The following is a 19,770-nucleotide window of genomic DNA, read 5'->3' on the forward strand; positions in this document are numbered from 1 at the left end:
AATTCTAGAACACTTAATGAACACTTTAAGTTTTACCCATAGAACAAGAGGCAATTGCTATTGTTAGGTGCTATTGAATTAACTAGAACTTATAGCATTCACATGAAAACAGATCTGAACTTTGTCTTATGCTGTGCCGTCCTTATAAACTCCTTCATTTTTCAAGCCCTCTGTTGTAGTTACCTGGCAACCCATCTTCTTAATGGTCTTCCTCTTCCCCTGCCCCCCAACTACTGACTCATCTTGACAACATGTCTAAAATATGTGAGGAGAAGTTTCACCATCCTTCTTTTTAGGAGTCCTTGGATACACTTCCTCCAAGACAGACTTATTTGGTTTTATTGCTAACAAAACTAAACAAACAAAAAAATAAACAAACCCCAAACTCTCAAATTGCTTGCCATGAACTGAGAAATGACTTAGAGCTGAACCTCTAGACACTTTCAGAGACTGAATTGCAGGAGTGCAGATTGCTTACGCTTCTCCCTCAGAGCCACTGCTGCATTCAAACTACCAGAAAGGCAAAGTCTCTGGGTCAATATCAACCCAACTCACTAATGATTAGAATGTTGATCTTTATTAATTTCATTTTCTTTTTAGCAACTTAAAATTTTCCTAGATTTATATGGATTTCAAACCTTGCTTCCTGAGACTGAGGAGGACCTGAATCATCTACTGCTGAAAGTCAAGGACTGCAGTCTTCAATATTGATTGAAGTTCACCGTCAAGAAAACAAAGATATTCACCACTGGACCAAATAGCAGCACCATGACAGATCCATGACAGACGGTGAAGAGATTGAGATTTTTAATTTCTCTGTTCCCTATTTTTGCCCAGAAACCCGAAGATCAAGGCAGAGCCTGCAATTCTTCAATTCTTTGGGGCAAGGCTAGGAGGCAGAATGCAGCTCGGCAGAGAAGAGGAGGTTCAGGAGAGAAAATGAGGAATAGCAGGTGAAGACTCAGTCCTCCCCCCACCCCACCCCCCCCCCACACACACTTCACCACCAAACAGGTATGTCCAGAAGCCCACGGATCAAGGCAGAGCCTGCATAGCAGATCTATAGGACACATCACCCTCCCTTGGGGAACTGTTTCATTGTGACCGCAGTGTGCTGCAAGTGGAAGAGAAGAGGCCCTAAGCCACAAGAAGTCAAACCCTCAGCAGAAATTCAAGGGAAAGGACTTTTCCTCAGAACCGTCTGAAAAAGGAAGGCTTCCTTAACATCAGTATCTTGTATTTGGACTTAAAGACCCCTAAATTCAAGAGACACTGGCCACAGCATAAAAAGAAAAATGGTAGCAGCTTGAAGACTTTGGGATCACAGAAGCCCAAAAAGTTTGAGAGATAAGCCATCATATCAAGGGCTAGATAGTGGGAGACAGGTGTCCAAGGGAGTAGGTGGAAGTAGAAGGGGATGCTGGTGGAGCAGGGAAATGGGGGTCAAGACACATGTGTCAAGAGCAGGGACAACACTGAAACTATTGGTTAATTCTACAATTGGGAAATATCTCTCATCTGCTCTTTTCCGTAAAATGCTTGTCTGTCAGATACTGTTCTGAATCTGAACATTCAGATTAGGACAGACTGGGCAGAAGGGTTGGCCATCACTTCCAAAACAGCAGGCCTTCTAAAACCCTGTGTACAATAGAGTACACTTAGACTAGTAGATATGGCAACTGAGGTGGAGCTTTCAAGAATGGAAACACAAAGCACGAGGAACAGTTGTAAGCAGATACTAGTGACTGGAATGTGAAATGTGAGAACCATGAATGTAGGAAAATTAAATACGGTTAAGGAAGAAATGGAAAGCATAAATCTTGACATATAAGGTATTGGCAAGATAAGATGAACTGGCTTTGGGCATTTTGAGTCAGTCTTGGGGCATTATGATCACAAGATGAAAAGGTGAGGAAAAATGAGGTTGCTTTCATAGGTAAAAATGTCTTTCCTAGATCTGTCTTGAAATACAATACTGTGAGTGACAGGATAATATCCACACACATACAGGGAAGTCTAGTGAATACAACTATTATTCAGATATATGCACCAACAACCAGAGCCAAAGAAGAGGAAATAGAAGATTTCTACCAATTTTTGTAGTCAGAGATCAAACATGCAATAAAGATGCACTAATAATAATGGCTCTCCTTCAGTTAGGAGGGGCTATTCCTTGGAAAGAAAATGCTTTGAATGGTGGAGAGTCAGTGAAAGAAAGGAAGACCCTCAATGTGATGGACTGACCCAGTGACTGCACCAATGGAGGAGAGGATGTTAGAGATGATGAGGATGGCACAGAACAGGACAGTGTCTAGATCTGTGTTCATATGGTCACTATGAGTTGTACCCAATATGGTAGCACCTAACAACAACAAGACTCCAGGAATTGATGGAATACCAACGGACTTATTTCAGCAAACTGATGCTGCCCTGGATGCACTCACGAGAGTAAGCCAAGAAATCCAGAGGACAACTGACCGGAAGAGATCCGTATTTATTCCTATTCCCAAAAAAGGTCATCAAACATATTATGGAAATTATCAAACAATATCACTAATATCACACCATAGCATGTTCCTGCCGAAGATTGTCCAAAAACTACTGGAACAGTATATCAGCAGAGAAATGCCAGATGTAATGGGTGAGTTTAGAAGAGACTGTAGTTCTAGGGACTTTATAGCCAGTGTTAGAGGGATCTTGGCTAAAAGCAGAGAGTACCAGAGGAATGTCTATCTGTGTTTCATTGACTACGCATAGGCATTTTGATGTCTGGAGCACCTTAGATTGTGGCTAACCTTGTAAAGAACGAAAATTCAAGAACACTTAATTGTTCCCATGTGAAACCTATACTTGTACCAGGAAGCAATAGTCAGAACAAAGCAGTTCAGTGTCCTGAACACTGACTGGATCAAGAAAGGTGTGTGTCAGGGATGCATCCTATCTCCATGCGTTTTCAATCTATATGCAGAACATATCATTTGGAAGGATGGACTTTATGAGGAGGAGGTGATATCAGGATTGGCGGAAGATTCATCAACAACCTGTGTTATGCAGATGACACAACCTTGCTTGGTAAAATTGTGGAGAACATGAGGTGTTTGCTTCAGAAGGTCAAGGACTGTAGTCCTCCACATCAAGAAAACAAAGATTCTCACACTGGAGGAATTGGCAGCTTCATGAGTAAGAAAAAAATTTGAGATTGTTAATAACTTCACCTAACTTGGTTCCTCACTCAATACTGTTGGCTCCAACAGCCAGGAAATCAAAAGATGAATTGCATTGGAAAAAATCTACTGTCGGGGACCTCTCTAGATTACTGAAGAGCAATGATATCAATCTAGAGACTAAGATGCACCTCATAAAGGCCATGGTCTTTGCAATTATTTGCTATACATCTGAGAGCTGGACAGTAAGTAAGAATGATAAAAGAAGAATCGATGTCTTTGTGTTGTGGTGCTGAAGAGTGTTGATCATATCGTGGCCTGCCAGGAGAACAAACAAGTTTGTCCTAGTGAGAGTGAAACGAGGCTGCTCCCTGGAAACAAGAATTTTGAAGCTGCATCCCAAATGGTTTAGGTATGTGGCCAGGAGGGACCAGTTTTGGAGAAGGATCTCATGCTTGGAAGGGTGGAGGGACAGCACAGGAAGAGAAGACACCCAAGATGAGATGGATTGACTCAGGGATTAGGTCTGCTGGAGATGATGAGATTGGCTTTGAATAGGGCAGTTTTCAGAACTAATGTACATAGAGTGGCTATGTGTCACAGGTGACTTGATGGCACCTAACAACAACAGAAATAGACATTCTTCTGGTATTCTTTGCTTTTATTTACATTAGCGATGATATCTCTGGCCTCTTCTAAATACATCTTGAACGTCTGGCAATCCCCAATCTAAATACTGCTCTGGCTGGTTTTCAATGATTTCCAGCAGTAGTTTTCATGTATATGACATTAATGCTATTAATTAAATAATTTCCACATTCTATTGGATCACCTTTCTAGGGAATAGGAAGAAATATGGATCTCGTGCAGTCAGCCAGCCAGGCAGCTGCCCCCCCAAATTTCCTGGCATAGAGTGGTGAGCATGTTCAAGGTTGCACTGGTAATTTGAAACATGTAAATTGGTTTATTATCAATTCCTGTGGCCTTATGTTTTTCCCCCAACATCTTTGGGTCAGCTTGAACTTCTTTATTACCACTGATTCTTAATCATATGACACTTCCTGAAATATTTCAGCACCAGTCAACTTTTTTATGTACAATGTTTCTGTGTATTCTCTCCATCAGCTTTTAATACTTCCTGGACTATTCAAGGTGTAGCCCATAACATCCCAAAGTATTGCAACTTGAGGTTTTAATTTGGTTTTCAGCTCTTTCAGCTTGAGCAATACTGAACAAGTTCTTCCCTTTTTATGCTCTAATTCTAGGTCTCTGCACATTCAGTTATAGAAGTTTATTGGTCTTCCTTAGCTGCTTTTTGAAATCTTCTGTTCAACTCTTTTTAGTATCCCTTTCTTTTGTTTAGCTTCTTGGCTCTCAGTGAAATTTTCAGGATCTCTTCTGACATTCATTTTGGTGTTCTCTATCTCTTCTTGTTAGTAACCTTTTATTTTCTCCTTATTGTCATCCCATCACACAACTCATCTGATCTTGGAATATTGGTGTTCCATGCTTCAAACTTATTCTTAAGATAATTTTTAAATATATGCAGGACAGATTCAAGGTCATAGTTTGGTTTTGTGGACTTCTTTTCATTTTTTTTTTAAGCTTCAATTTGAACTTGCACGTGAATAATTGATATCTGTTACACAGTTTGCTCCTGGCTGGTACTGTGTTATCTATTTGTACTTTATTGACTATTCTAAGGCATTTGACTGTGTACATAATAACAAACAATGGCTAGCATTGCGAAAAATGAGAATTCTAGAACACTGATTTGTGTTCATGTGAAACCTACACCTAGACCAAGAGGCTATTGTCTGAATAAAGTAAAGGAGCAATACATGGTTAAAAGTTGGGAAAGGTATGTATCAGAGTTGTATCCTATCTCCATAGCTATTTAGTTTATATTCTGAGCAAATTATTTGAGAAGTTGGACTCTGTGATGAAGAATACGACATCAGTATTGGAGGAAGACTCACCAATAATCTCTGTTATGTGGATGAAAGGAAGGTTTAGAGCATTTGTGGCAGGTTAAACACTGCAGCCTTCAATATGGATTGCATCTCAACTTTAAGGAAACAAAAATCCTCACTGCTGGACTGATAGGCAATATCATAATAGACAGGGAAAATATTGAAACTGTCAATGACTTCATCTTACTTGAGTTCACAATCAATACTGTTGGAACCAACAGTCAAGAGATCGGGAGATGTATAACACTGGGAATGTCTGAAATGAGGGACCTCTTCAAATTACTGAGGACCAATGAATGATGTCAGTTTGAGGACTAAGGTGTACCTAATTCATGCCATACCATAATCCTTTTAGTCACGGTCTTGCTATGTTTCTGAAGCTGGACAATGAATAAGGATGACTGAAGAATAATGAATGTTTTGAACTGTGGTGTTGGAAGAGTGTTGAATATCCCATGGATTGCCAAAAGAACAGACAAACATGTCTTGGAGAAAGTGCAGCCAGAGTACTCCTTGGAGGCAGAGATGATGAAACTTGGTCTCACATACTTTGGACATGTTACTAGGAGGTTAATCTTGGGTCCACAGTCTTAGGAGAGGGATATCTTATTTGGAAAAGTAAAAGGGCAGTGAAGAAGACAACGCTTAACCACAAAGATTGACTCAAGCAATGGGCTTGAGTGTGTCAGAGATTCTGAGTGTGGCACACGATGCAGATCTGTCATTCATAGAGTCACTGTGAGTTATACTCAACTTGATGGCTAATAACAACAACCACATCGAAAAGCCCTGATGCATTACAGATCAAATCCTTGCTCTCCTTTCATCATTCTCAGTTTCTAAAATAGTCACAGCCTTTGTTTCAGTCACGGTATTAATCCATCTTGTTGATGGTTCTCCTGTCTGTCATTGACTCTCTGCTTTTACCAGCATGATGTCTTTTTCCAGAGATGACCCTCCTGACACAGTAAGCACAAAGCACATGAGATAAAGTCTCTTTATCCTTAGTGGTTACTTTCTCCTCTTGAACAAGACAAATTGGCTTGCTCTTTTGGCTGCCCACAGGACTTTCAGTACTCTTAGTAAATACTACAATTCAGAGATACCTACTTTTCTTTGGTCTTTGTCATTTGTTTGTTCAATTTTCAGATGCATATCAAGAAATTGAAAACACTTGGATTAGGCACACCTTAACCTTGAAACTGATATCCTTGCTCTATAGCACTTGGATAAATACTTAACAGTAGATTTGCCCAACTGTAGTGGCCTAGTGGCAAGAAGTTGTACTGCAATCTTGAAGTTTTGTGGTTTGAGGACACTAGCTGATCCATGGGAGAAAGATGGGCAATCTCCTTCCATGCAATTACTCAGCTCTGAGTCAGTTCTGACTCTACGGTACACAAAAATATGCCTTCAGAGTTCTTGACTGCTCCTACCATCAGTATTAATCATAGATTCAAGTATAATGAAGTTGTGGCCAATTTCAGTATTTTCTCCACCTTTTATTTATTTATTGCCTATAGGTCCAATGATGGACTGTAAATTGACTAACAGTTCTTAATAATCTTTAACCTTAACTCTGTTGTTGCTTTTGTGCGCCATCAAGTTGAAACTGACTCATGCAGACCTACCAGGAGGAGTAAATTTCTCAGAAAGAGATCGCCCATCCTCCCACAGAGTAGAATTTGAAATGTGCATTTTCAGAACTACAGAACAGCTTCTCCCCTAAAAGTTCTTAAGAGCTTTCACCTTTAACTTTGCTAAGAGTTTTTCAGTGCCTTGCCAGCCAATCACCCCATATGGCCTTGTAGAAGACAGCTCTCTTCAAAGGGCATACTGTTAAACAGCTAACTCTGACTTGAAAGATGCCATCTGGAAGGCTAACCACGTTCACCTACTGATTTGTATAATCTCTCTTTTTCTAAACATAGCCCCACCTTTGTCTCCTAAAAATTCTCAGTAAGTATGAACTCTTCCGCATGCCCTTAACTAAGTTTATAACTATTCCCTCTGCTCCAAAAATTGCTACTCTGGTTTCAGGAAGATGAAGAAAAAGGTATCTTTATTGGATCTGGTGACTCTTCCAGGCATGTTAGGATTTGGACAAATTTAAAACATCTGGAGAACAAACAAGAGCCAAGAAATGGACACAAATGGAGTAGAGAACACAAGTGGAGTAAAGAAGTTTTCTATCTGGAAACAACTCTATCACTTATTTTTCACATCAGATTAATGCAAACCATGGATGACATAGCAAATAAAAGAACTGTGGATTTTTACTTGTTTTGTTGTTGTTGTTAAGTGCCTTCAAGTCTAGTATAACTCAGAACCACCCTTTGAACCGCTGATCCGAACCTTGCCCTACCATGTACCATCCTCATCATTTCTGACACACGAAAGCCCATTGCTGAATTCATTATGTCAATTCATCTCACTGAGGGTCTTCTTTTCCTTAAATGAGGCTCCCTCTTTCCAAGCAGATATCGCTTTCCAAGGCATAGCCTCATCTAGCTACATGTCCAAAGTATGCAAGACAACTCTTCACCATCTTTGTTTCCAAGGAGCACACTGGCTGCACTTCAAGATATAGCTATTTGTTCTTTTTGACAATTCATGGTATATTCAGTACACTTCTCCACACCGTAACCCAAAGGTATCAATTCTTTTCTGTCATCATTATTCATTGTTCAACTCTCTCTGATACATAGCAGATGAGTGAAAAGACCATGTCCTGAATCAGTGCACCTTATCCTTCATCATCTTAGAGAGGTCCCTGACAGCAAACTTGTCCAATGCAGTAAGTCTCCTGATTTCCTGACTATAGGTAGAAAGGGTGTTGTTGATCCTAGCATGTTGAAATCATTGAGAGCAAGCAAAATAATTTAAAATAAGTTATCAAAATAAAGAACTAGTTTTTGTTTGTTAAGTTTGAATGACAGCATATTGGATACCATGCACAAAAGGACAAGTATCAATAAATCTTGTTCATGGTCAACATGAACATTTACTATTCAATATTTATTTCCTACTGTTTGGAAAAGGTCTGTCTTGGAGAAATTAAAACCAAGTTTCTCTTTAGAGGCTAGGATTTTGAAGCTCCGTCTTACATACTTTGGTCTTGAGGCCAAGAGGGACCAATCCTTGGAGAAGAATCATGTTTAATAGGGTGGAGGGACAGCACAGGAAAGGAAGACTCCAGATGAGATGGATTGATATAGTGGCTAGGGAAGTGGAGGAAGGTATGCTAGAGTCAGTGTGATTGGCTCAAGACAGGACAGGTTTCAGTGCTATTCTACATAGTGTCACTATGAGTTGCAAGCAACTTGACTGCACTTACAACAACTGTTTGGCCATTGTGTTTTACATCAGTATTCAATGACACAAAGGTGAATTAAAAAAATAAACTCTGCTTATTAAAAAAAAAAGCTATCAGTTTAAGAGAAGAAAGAAACCTATTATGGGAAAGTAATTTCATATCAGAATCATAACGAAATATCAGATGTGGCAAAGAGACAAGCTAAAAAACTATGTTGAGACATGCCTTTTAATTTGTCATTTGGGCTCATCTTTTGAAATGTTCAAATCAGTTGTCAGTCACCAAAAGTAAAACCATTTCAATGGCTATTTTGAACAATGAAGTAAATTATGCTAACAGTATGCCCACTGTATTCCAAATAATTGTAGTCCTTTTTGTACAAAGGTACTGCTCTCTGCATAATTATGGCATTTTAGAACATGCATTTTCTTAACAGCTAAAAATACGTGCACACAAATATGTATCTTTGTATACCCTGATTTACTTAAACTTCCAGAACAAAGGAAGATTAAAGCACATTAATAAATGGGATATTTCCAATTGTGCTCAACAGAAAAGAGCCATTTATTTTATGAAATAATTTTTTTAAATTATTATACAAATTATTATTCAAAAGCTTATGAATTATTTTTCTAATTTGCCAAAGAAAAATATATTTATGTTTTAAGTAGGAATTTTAATAAATTGTTTCTTTTTAGGCAAGTACAATTGTTCTAATGCTTTAGTAGTCAAACATAAGTTCCTCATCATTTGCAAACACTATATTTTCTCAACCCATTTAAAACTTCCCAAAGTGTTCAGAAGAAATTACTTTAGCTTCTTACGTGGGTGAAATGAGGGAGTAAGAGAATACACATTTTCTGGAACAGAATGTAATATAGTCTTTTCTGAAAGTGTAAAACAAGTTACAAACAATATAAATATAAATATATATATATATAAAGAAATAATATTACAGCCACACAATGAAATGCTAATATGCTAATTAGCAATAAAAGAAACAAACCACAGATACCGATCACGTATATCCTAAGTAAGACATGGATAAATCTCAAGAACACGGTGTTGCTTTATCTACTAGATCATTCTATATGTATGTAGTTATAAATCAGCTAACTTCCCTGAGTGACACAAATAGTTTGTCCTTCACTGTTAACGAAAAGACTGATTATTAAAAACTCTCCCAGTGACAGCATGGGAGAAAGACTTGCTCCGCAAAATCAAAGTCCAGAATGCTCTTTAGCATTCAATCATACTCCAAAGTATATTGGGAGGAAAGCTTGGCCAGGCAGGTTAAGTATTGGGTTACTAACCACAAGATCCACAGCTGGAACCCAATAACCACACTCAAGCCAAAGGGGGGGTGATTTTAATCTACGGCCCTCAGGCCTGGGTTTTTTTTTGTTTGTTTGTTTGTTTTTTTTTTTCAGGCCTGGTTTTAATTGTTTTTATCAAACATTCTGCTAAGTGGTTTTAGAACTGGTCTGTGTATTTGCTGTACAGAGGTAACTCGTGGTTGCTGTGATGCTAAACACTGTGACACTGATGTGTCAAATGCGATAATGGTTACCCATGTTGGACAGTGTGGACATAGTGGAGCTCCCTGGTTAAAACAAGCTTGGAAGCAGGAGTGGCATCCACTTTCGAAAGAGGTTGCTTCCAGAAATCCTATAAACTTGGAGAAACGATTAAAGTGATAAAATTGTTCAGGTCTTTTGTCCATAGGGTCGCTATGAGTCATCTATGACTTGATGACACTTAACAACAACAACAACAACCACCACTACCACACTCAGAGAAAGATGAGATTTTTTTTTCTTATTAAGATGTAGAGCCATAGAAACTCAACAGAAGGTGAAATGAATTGGAATAAAAGATGGTAAACTGTTGCATTGGGTTTATAGATTAAGTAAAACTCTCCAACGGTGGTGATGTTGCACCATTAGAAGCCATTGAGTTGACTCAGACTCAGTAATCCTACAAACAATATATTTGAACTTTTGCATTTGGAGGTCGTGGTATGTTAAGCGTCCTCCAACTAATTGAAAGGTCAGTGGTTCAAATCTACCAGCTGTTTTGTAGGAGAAATCTCTCATAAAGATTTATACCCTCAGAAGCTTGGTGGAGGGTTGGTATGAGTAGACATAACCCAGTGGCAATGGAGTTTAGGGGTTTGGGGATGATTAATAAAAATTAGTTTAGATATTTAAAATGGCAATAAATAGAAGATTTTCTACAATGTCTGAACACTTGGATCTATGCCAGTTATGACAGGTAAATTATTCTTAGATGTGGTTTCTAATAATAAAATTTAAAAATGTTTGAAAAAATGTTAATATAAATGCTAAATACAAGATGATACCCACATAATTCAACATTTACAAAGAATTTTATCTCCTGATATAATTGTCTGATTGAATTTATTATTATCCTTTAAAATAAAAAAGTGATAATCACAAAGGACTCAGTAAATATCACATTAAGTTTTAATCTTTATATTGATGGAGGTGTTTAATAATCCTTTTCAGGGCCATCAACTAGCACTTTGACAATTCCTTCAGAGATGCAAAATTTCCCTGTTTAAGGAAATGGAAACCTTGCCCCAACAATTTCAGAAATAAGGAAAGACCTTGTTCTTCTTTTTTACTTCTTTCACTCGTTCCATGGAACACTAACTCCATTAACGTCCTTGTTCTCTTTGTTAACATGCCCCAGTCGAATTCTGAATGTCACGATGCAGTGATTGACCTCTTTTTACTCCAGGGTCCTCTTTTATTAATCATGTTTATATGGTCCGTGTTGGACCAAGATTCAGAATGGCAGGGCCCTGGTGATTGACTGTTAATTAATTGATTTTCCTAGAAACATACCTCTCCAGGACATGGAATGCTGAAACAATTGCCAGACCTTAATGTTTGAAATCCAGAGGTGCTGTGTTCATTAAAAATTAAATAATAATAGAGTGCTTTTATTAATTTGCCACCCTCCTGGATATGAGATTAATAGATGAAGGAGGGGAAGGGAGTTGGACTCCTTTGCCTAACAAAGGTCCTATTGAATTGAGCAAGCTCTAAGACCACAGTGTTTCCCATGAAGCTGTCTCTCAAATTAGTCCATCAGGTCACAAAGGGGTGGAAAGCCATCAGGAAGTACTGTTGCGATAAAATTGCAAACTCAATTTCATTTAAGATTTCTTCAAAGAGTGTGCCCATGCATTTTATTTTTTTAAATACGCATACAGTGTGGTATATCCAGGAGGATTATTATAATTTTTTCATCTACAAAGATATTAGCACACCATGAATGCAGATTGACCTTTTGCCCCATACCAATTTGCTCATCTTCTCACCAGGACAGCAAGTCAATTGCACAAGTCCCCTGATGGGAAGAGCAGACTTTAGCGTGTCTGATATATCCTGTTTAAGTTATAGGTTGTAGAGTTTGGAGAAAAAAGCTGGAAAATGGAGTTTGAGCTAGAGAAGAGATAAAAAGGAGACTAGCTGTCACAGCTCAATTGGCTTTGTAAATAATGCTGGGCTCCCTGGGGGATTTATTGTTTCTACCACATTTACATTTTAAGAATCTCTGGAATGTACTTGCTTGTGAAACTTTAACCTGAAACATAAATCCTACCCAATTATAACACGTGAAACCATGGGTTGTTAGCGAAATAGCAGATCTCATTACACAGAACATGGTACTTTGTCTTTGTGTTACTATCATTGTTTTCCTAACTTTGTCTGGTTTAAAGAATGGATGCTTTCCTTTTTCTTTTCTTAAAACAGACTTAGCCATCATGATACAAGCACTCATTATTTCTACATAGTAATGTCAATATGTGTGAAAATAAAGAGAAACTCATAGAACCAAAGTAAAGTAAAGCTGTAAACCAACAATTTTGCCCAGATATGATGCTTCTATTACCTTATTTTAACTGAGTTGCAGGGGAGTAGTTTGTAGGAAGTTGCACTGTCAACCCAAAGGCAGCACCTCTGGCAATCTGACTTTACCAGCAGCTGTACAGACAAAGGTGGACGATTTGCTCCCACGCCATTTAAGAGTCTTCTAAAAACACAGTGGAGGGTTTCCACCTGTGTGTTGGTTTCCACTTGACAGCAATGAGGTTTTTGGTCTTGTTTTTTATATAAAATTTTTATTTTATACTGGTTTGCTTACAAAATTGGTGTACATTGTTTTTCACACCAGATATTTCACATTTCTTTTACTGTCCACCCATCAAATTGTAAGACCCTTTGATTAACCACTCCCATACCCCACCTCTGCCCACCCTCACCCCTCTGCTCCCACCCTCTCCTCTTTGGATCCTCATACACATACAACAATGGTCTTTTACAGTGCTTGTCTTTATGGAAATGAGTTCATATATTTAGCATAATGCTTTTCAGTCCTTCCCAAGTTGGGTAGTAATTTACAAAATCATTGTGCCTGCGTGCATAGTATCCCATCATGAGAATGTACCATAATTTCTCAATCTATTTGATTATGGTTGGACATTTGGGCTACTTCTATGTTCTTGTGCTAGTGAATAATACTGCTATGAACATTGGTGTACAAATCTCCATTTGTGCCTCAGTTCTTAGTTTCTCAGGGTATGTTCCAAACAGTGGAATAACTGGGACATATGGAATTTCTATGTTCAGCTTTTTGAGGAAATGCCAAACTGCCTTCCAGAGTGGTTGTACAATTTTATAATCCCACCAACAAAACATAAGAATTCCTATCTCTCACATCTTCTCCAACATTTATGACTTGCAGTCCGGTTAAACTTTGCCACCATACTGGAATGAGATGGTGTCTCATTGTAGTTTTGATTCGCATCTCTCTTCTTGCCAGAGATTCTGAGCATTACTTCATGTGCTTGCTGGCTGTCAGAATATCTTCCTCTGTGAAAATCTTTCCAAGTCTTTTGCTCATTCAACAGCAATGAGTTTGTGGGGTTTTTCCCCCCAAAATTTGTTCAGATAAAATAATAGAAACCTTTTTGTTTCTAACTTTGAGTTGGAAAAAGAAAATATGCAGCTTTAAAATTTAGATCAACAACAAAAAGAAAAATTGTCTTTAAAAAAATAAAATCCTTCTGATAAAGTAAAAAGATTTTTATTAAAAATGTAAAGAGATTGAAGGAAGAATGCCACAGTTGCCACTAGGCCTGAGCAGTTCTTGAAGAAATCTGATAATGTCTTAGGAGAGCAGACCAGAGAATTAGATCCTGAGAAGGCTCTGGGCCTGATCACAAAAGCCCATACACACGTTCACTAACAGGACTCCTGCCACAAATTCTGAGCAAAATCCCTTCCCTGCTATTGTTGTTAAGTGCCATCAAGTCATAGACAATTCATAGCAATCCTATGAACAAAAGACCTGAACACTTGTATAACTTTCATCGTTTCTCCAAGTTCATAGGGTTTCTGGAGGCAACCTATTTCGAGAGTGGATGACACTCCTGCTTCCAAGCCTGTTTTAATCAGGGAGAGCCACCAAACACCGTCCACCATGGGTAACCATTATCGCACTTGACTTATCAGTGTCACAGTGTTCAGCTTCACAGCAACCATGAACTACCTCTGTACAGCAATGCACAGACCAGTGCTATACCACTTAGAAGAATGCTTAACCAAAAACAATTAAAACCAGTCCTGAGGGCCACAGATTAAAATCACCCACCTTTGCTTTGGTAGCATAACGTTCTATCCACTAGGCCAACAGAGCTCTCTCTATGTTTTCCCTAGTCCTCCCTAAAACCCACTATAAAAAGAAACTGTCCTTGTCTACCCTCACGCCATTTTTTTTACCTTATCCACACATGGTCACTTGGCGTCCCTCTCAGACCAAATAATAAAGGTCTGTTCATTTCTTGGGACCAACTTCTTTCTTTCTTTCTCTCTCTCTTGCTCTCAAATATTTTTCTATCTAACAGAGATAATTTAGGGAAAATTCTTCAGGAATGAGTTATTCAGTAAAGATCTAATCAATAAAATATATGAAAACTTCTAGAACACAAAACCCCAAACAATGCAATTAAAAATCGGCAAAGGATAGGAACTTACACTTCACGACAAAAGAATATTCAAGTGATCAACATATTAAAAGACGCTTGTAACTTTTCATTTTTAAAGAGATGTAAATCAAAACTACGATGAGATATCATCTCACCTCTGCCAGAATCACACTTGATTGAAAAAACAAATACAAAACAACCTAGGAAACAACAAATGGTCACAAGGTTGTGACAGGACTTGGTAGTATCATTCTAGAAAATGATGTGTTACTTTCTATAAAGCTAGGAATAGAAATGCCTTATGATCCAGCAATTCAACTTCTATGGCATCCAAGAGCAGTGAGACAAATAGATATACGCACACTTATGTTGTCTGCAGTATTATTCACAACAAAAAGATATAAATCATCAACAACATATAGAAGTTCAGCAAGGGAGAGGAAGCCCCTCAATGAGATGGGATTACACAGTAAATGAAGAAATGGATGCTCTTAGAGTATGTCAGAGATAAGGAGGATGGCACAGGATAGGAAAGAGCTCAGATCTATTGTTCACAGGCTCTCAAAGGTCTATACAACACTTTACAGCATCTAGCAACCTAGCAACAACAAAAGTTAAGTAAGATAGTGAATGAGGGGATAAAGGAAGGGGATAAAAGAACCAGTAACAAAATTGGCAACGAGGTAGGAAGGAACCTGATAGAAAGTGTTAAAACGGAAGCCAAAGGGCTGTAGAGAACCTTCAGCACCTAACAGAAAGAAATATGCACTGCACGTGATAATTGAACAGAGCAACTGATTTAGAGGCTCTTTTGGAAAATTCAGGTATAGTCTCTTCTAAGGACTTACAACCTGAGATGTATATGCTAATCTTAACAGGAAGCACGTTTATAGTAGATGAACCTCAGAGCCAGTTAATGTGTGTGAAGTGTTTGCCAGTCTTCATTTGCAATCCTGCCAATCGATGTAGGCCTACAAGACTGAATAGTTTGCAACTCAATTACATTAAAACTCAACTCCATCCCTGTGTTCAAGGACTGTTAGGCTCAATCGAGGAACACTTAGCAGTTGGTAGACTTCACAAATCAGAAGGAACAATACAATTTTCATGAAGGACTGTGATTCTTATAGTTGTTTCCTTTCCTTCCTTTATAATGGTATCATTAGTTAGACTTCCAGACACCACATAAAGTGAAACCATTCACTCAGGTTGACATTTTTACAAGCTAATCAAATGGCTGTGAGGTAGAGCAAGTAACTAATCGTAGAACCTGCAAGAGGTAAAAAAAAAAAAGCATCAAGTGCACTTGTAGTAATATATCCAGAGAAGCCAACACGTCAGCAAGGGGTCAAATTTAGGGAAGGTAAATTTTGTAGGTAGTTCAATGACTACTGAACCTGATCTTGTTCTCACTCTCACTTCTGGAGTGCTCGCTTTCTTTCTTTCTCTCTCTCAGTGTGTTTGTAAGTATAGAAAATCCCTCTGTTCCAATGCCTGAGACTTTAAAAAGCAAACACAAACTGAATTCAGGGATAGATTCAACCCATGCTTCTCTCCAATGGTGCTGCAATGTGAAAGCCACCTCGCTTCATTTTCTCATAATTTGCAAGGTGGTATGGTACTTTCAAGCAATCATATCAAGAGTTCCCCATGAGAAGTAGAAGTGTGCAACACTCAAAGGCTGTTAATGGACCAAACTGTCTTTCTTATTAATGTTTCCAAGGTAGGAGAAGTGCAGATCATGTGTGCATGGTTGAGATGGGAGCTTGCTGGTGGTTTTACTTGTCTCCTAAGGAGCTCTGGTGACATGGTCCATAGTAAGCTGCATGGCAAGGTGACAGACCATGCGTCTTTGGTGGTTCAAATCCACCAGTAGGTCCGTGGAATAAAGATGAACAATCTTCTTCCAAAGTGATTTGCAGGCTCCAAACTCTCACTGGAGGATCAGCTATGATTCAATTCCAACTCAACAGCAATGATTGTTTCCGTTTATTTGTTTGTTTAGCTGTTACCCTAAGGAGATCCTTCAGTTATCACCCTCTTCCTTAAACTACAGCAAGATGGAGTGATACAAACTAACAGATACACGAAAAGTGAAGATACACTGGATAATTCAAAAAGGAAATAACCCTCAAATCCAGCGTGAAATTTGTTATAGTGCATGATATTCTCCAAGCAAGGGCATAAGACAACTTTATTTGGATGTTCTCTATTTCTTTCATGTCTGGCAGTCAGCAAAACAAAGCACAAGAAGTGTTATTAAAACTACGCCGACCACTTTAGTCTATAGAGCTCATGGGTTCAAGATGTGCAGTCACTTGAAAATAATACTTTACTCCTCAAGGGCACTGTTAAGTCAAGGGTCTTGGAGTGTTTACAAACATGAATTACCCCCTTACACACTCTGAGACTCTGCCCATGTCTGGCCACGGCAATCTTCAGAGAGATTTTGCAGTAACATGCCCCGTTGCATTCAAAGTCACTTGTGGAGTCAGAAATAAATCCCAAGACTTTCTGTGCCCATGCTCGGCTCCAAACCTGATTTGACATTTCTGCCCTCATTTTGAGTCACTGGTTTTTCAAATATTAGGAGAAGATGTGCCCTCAGAGATAGAGAATTTGGGAAAGTGAAATGTTGACTTTTTTCAATACACTAAAAAAAATGCTACTACTTTTTAAGGATGACCAAACTCCCTCCATGAAAAATGATACTACTTTCAGAGGTCATGACTACATACAGGATTGATATGCTTTCAAATCCAAAGAAATGTGTACTTGTCTTGTTTATGTAGCAAAAGAATTTTCTTTTTTTCTCTCGCTCACACAGACAAGTATTTTAAAATTTTTTAAACAAAGTAATGTTGTGTTAAGTACCACTGAGTTGAGTCTGACTCATAGCAACCCTACAGACAACAGATCTGAACTCTGTCCTACCCAGTGCGTCCTCACACTTCTGACATGGTAGGGCCCATTGCGGTAGTCACTGTGTCAGTCCACTGGTGGAGGGACTTCCTCTCCTTCTCCAACCCTCTGCACTTCTAAGCATGATGTCTCTATCCAAATAGTAGCCTCACCTAGTAAATGTGAAACTTTATCACCTTTTCCACCAAGGGGCACTCTGGCTGCACTTTCTCCAACACATACTTCTTTATTCTTTTACCAGGCCAAGGGATGTTCAGTACTCTTCTCCAGTACCACAGCTAAAAGGCATCAGTTCTTCTCCTATCATCCTTATGCATTGTCCGGTTCTTAGATACACAGCAAGCAATCAGAAAGACCAATGCCTGAATCAGAAATATCTTATTCCTCAAACTGACATCATTGCTCTTCAATAATTTGGAAAGATCCTCGACTACAGATTTTACCAGTGCAATACGTCTCCTGATTTCCTGACTGCTATTATTCCTGAAATGATAATAAATTCCTTAGAAAGTTCTCTTCCAGAAACCTAATAAATCCTACTGTCTGAAACAAAATGGTATCTAAGTGCCTAGTTCAATGTTAAGAGGTCATGCATGAAATCACGTCCCTCCATCCTCCCCAAGTGTTCTTTAGATCCCTAATGTCAATGCTCCCTTAATTTCAATGCTAACAAGTCCAGTATAATGAATCTGGTTTACAGAGATTAGAAGGAAAGTGGGAGAGTGAATAGGAGCAGAGGGACAACAATTATCAAAAGATGCTGCCCATGAACAAACTTTACAAACTCAGAGTACAACCACAGAAAACATAGACATCTAGTCAAGTCTTCTTTCAGAAGCTTACGTTTGATTTGAAAAAGGAATTTATTATCTGTTGTTACAAAATAAAATAAAAAAACCCAAACAATTACTTTGGAATTTAGCAATTTAAAACAGAACATATTTATGATCTCACAATTCTTGTGAATGGGGAATCAAAGCACAGACTGGCTGGTTCTGTTTTCAGGGTCCCTTACGGTTGGAAACAAGGTTAAGATGGGACAGGAGCTGCTTCTAAACTCAGGATATATAGGATGATTCACCGTCTGGAGACTGTTGAACTGAAGGATTTAGCTTCTCACTGGCTGTTGGCTGAAGGTTGCCCTTAGTATCTTACCACATGTCTCTTCAGCGTGATACATGCTTTAGCCAACAAGTCAGTGGAGAGTCTGCAGGTGAATTTTAAGTTACAATATCTCTGAACATAGTTTTAGATTTCATTTTGCCATCTACTATTGATTAGGAGCAAGTCAGTACACCAAACCTCTATTCAGTGGAAGAGAACAAAGAAGGGCATCATCACTAAGTTGTCATTGTTACATGCTGTCCTGGGTTGTCATTGTCATAGCTACCTGGTGAACAATAGATCAGAACCTTGCCCAATACTGTGCCATCCTCACAGTCTCTGACACATTCAGAGCACTCGCTTTGGCAGCACAGGTTCTAAACTTGGAACAATACAGAGAAGATTAGCATTGAACTCGAACAAAGATGTCACAGGAGTCACCAGGAGGAAGCACTAATTGAAAGCCATCAACAGGTCTGCTTACCACATGGCTTCAACTTTAAAACTCTTTATATTTTATTTTAACCTTTATTATGTTTGAATGTAGAACACATGTTTACTTTAGAAATTAGAAAGTGAAAAAGATCTTACAATGCAGTCATTTTCAGGAACACTTTTAATATTCGTTAGAATTACAGAGAAATAGTTCTTTTTGATCTTTAAATATAATCTGCTGTAGGCAAAATGTTGTTGCATATTATTAAGTAGAAACAGGTTAGTATATTAGAATCATATAACCAGTGAAAGACCATATGGTACAGCAATTCCCAGACTTTTGACTATCAGCAGTGAACTACACAGATACATATAAATTGGGGAAGTAAACACAGAGGTTTTGAAGATTTTTTTAATCTTGATTTGTCAGTGTAAGGAACTTTAAACTTTATATAGAGATTTTTAAAACAAAGTAAATATTAAAACAAAAGCAGCAGTATGTGCTTAATAGTAGAAGATAATATTTTAAATTCACTTTATTATTCCTTCATCTTAATTTATATTTTTTTTTGTTTTACTTATATGGTTAATGGCTAATGTTGAGAAAAATGAGAGTCCCAGAATATTCCATTTTACTCATGTGAATCATACCTAGACCATGAGGCTGTTGTGCAAATAGTGCCAGGGAACATATATGGTTTAAAACTAAGAACATTGTGTACCTGAGTTTTATCCCTTATATCTAATGTGTATGCTGAGATATTATTCAAGAAGCTGGACTCTATGAAGAAGAATGCAGCATCAGGAGTAGACAAAACTCATCAACAATCTGTTATG

This window comes from Elephantulus edwardii, unplaced genomic scaffold (genome assembly GCF_000299155.1).
Source record: "Elephantulus edwardii isolate Elephantulus edwardi_28Jun2011 unplaced genomic scaffold, EleEdw1.0 scaffold00191, whole genome shotgun sequence".
NCBI classification, from domain to species: Eukaryota; Metazoa; Chordata; class Mammalia; order Macroscelidea; family Macroscelididae; genus Elephantulus; species Elephantulus edwardii.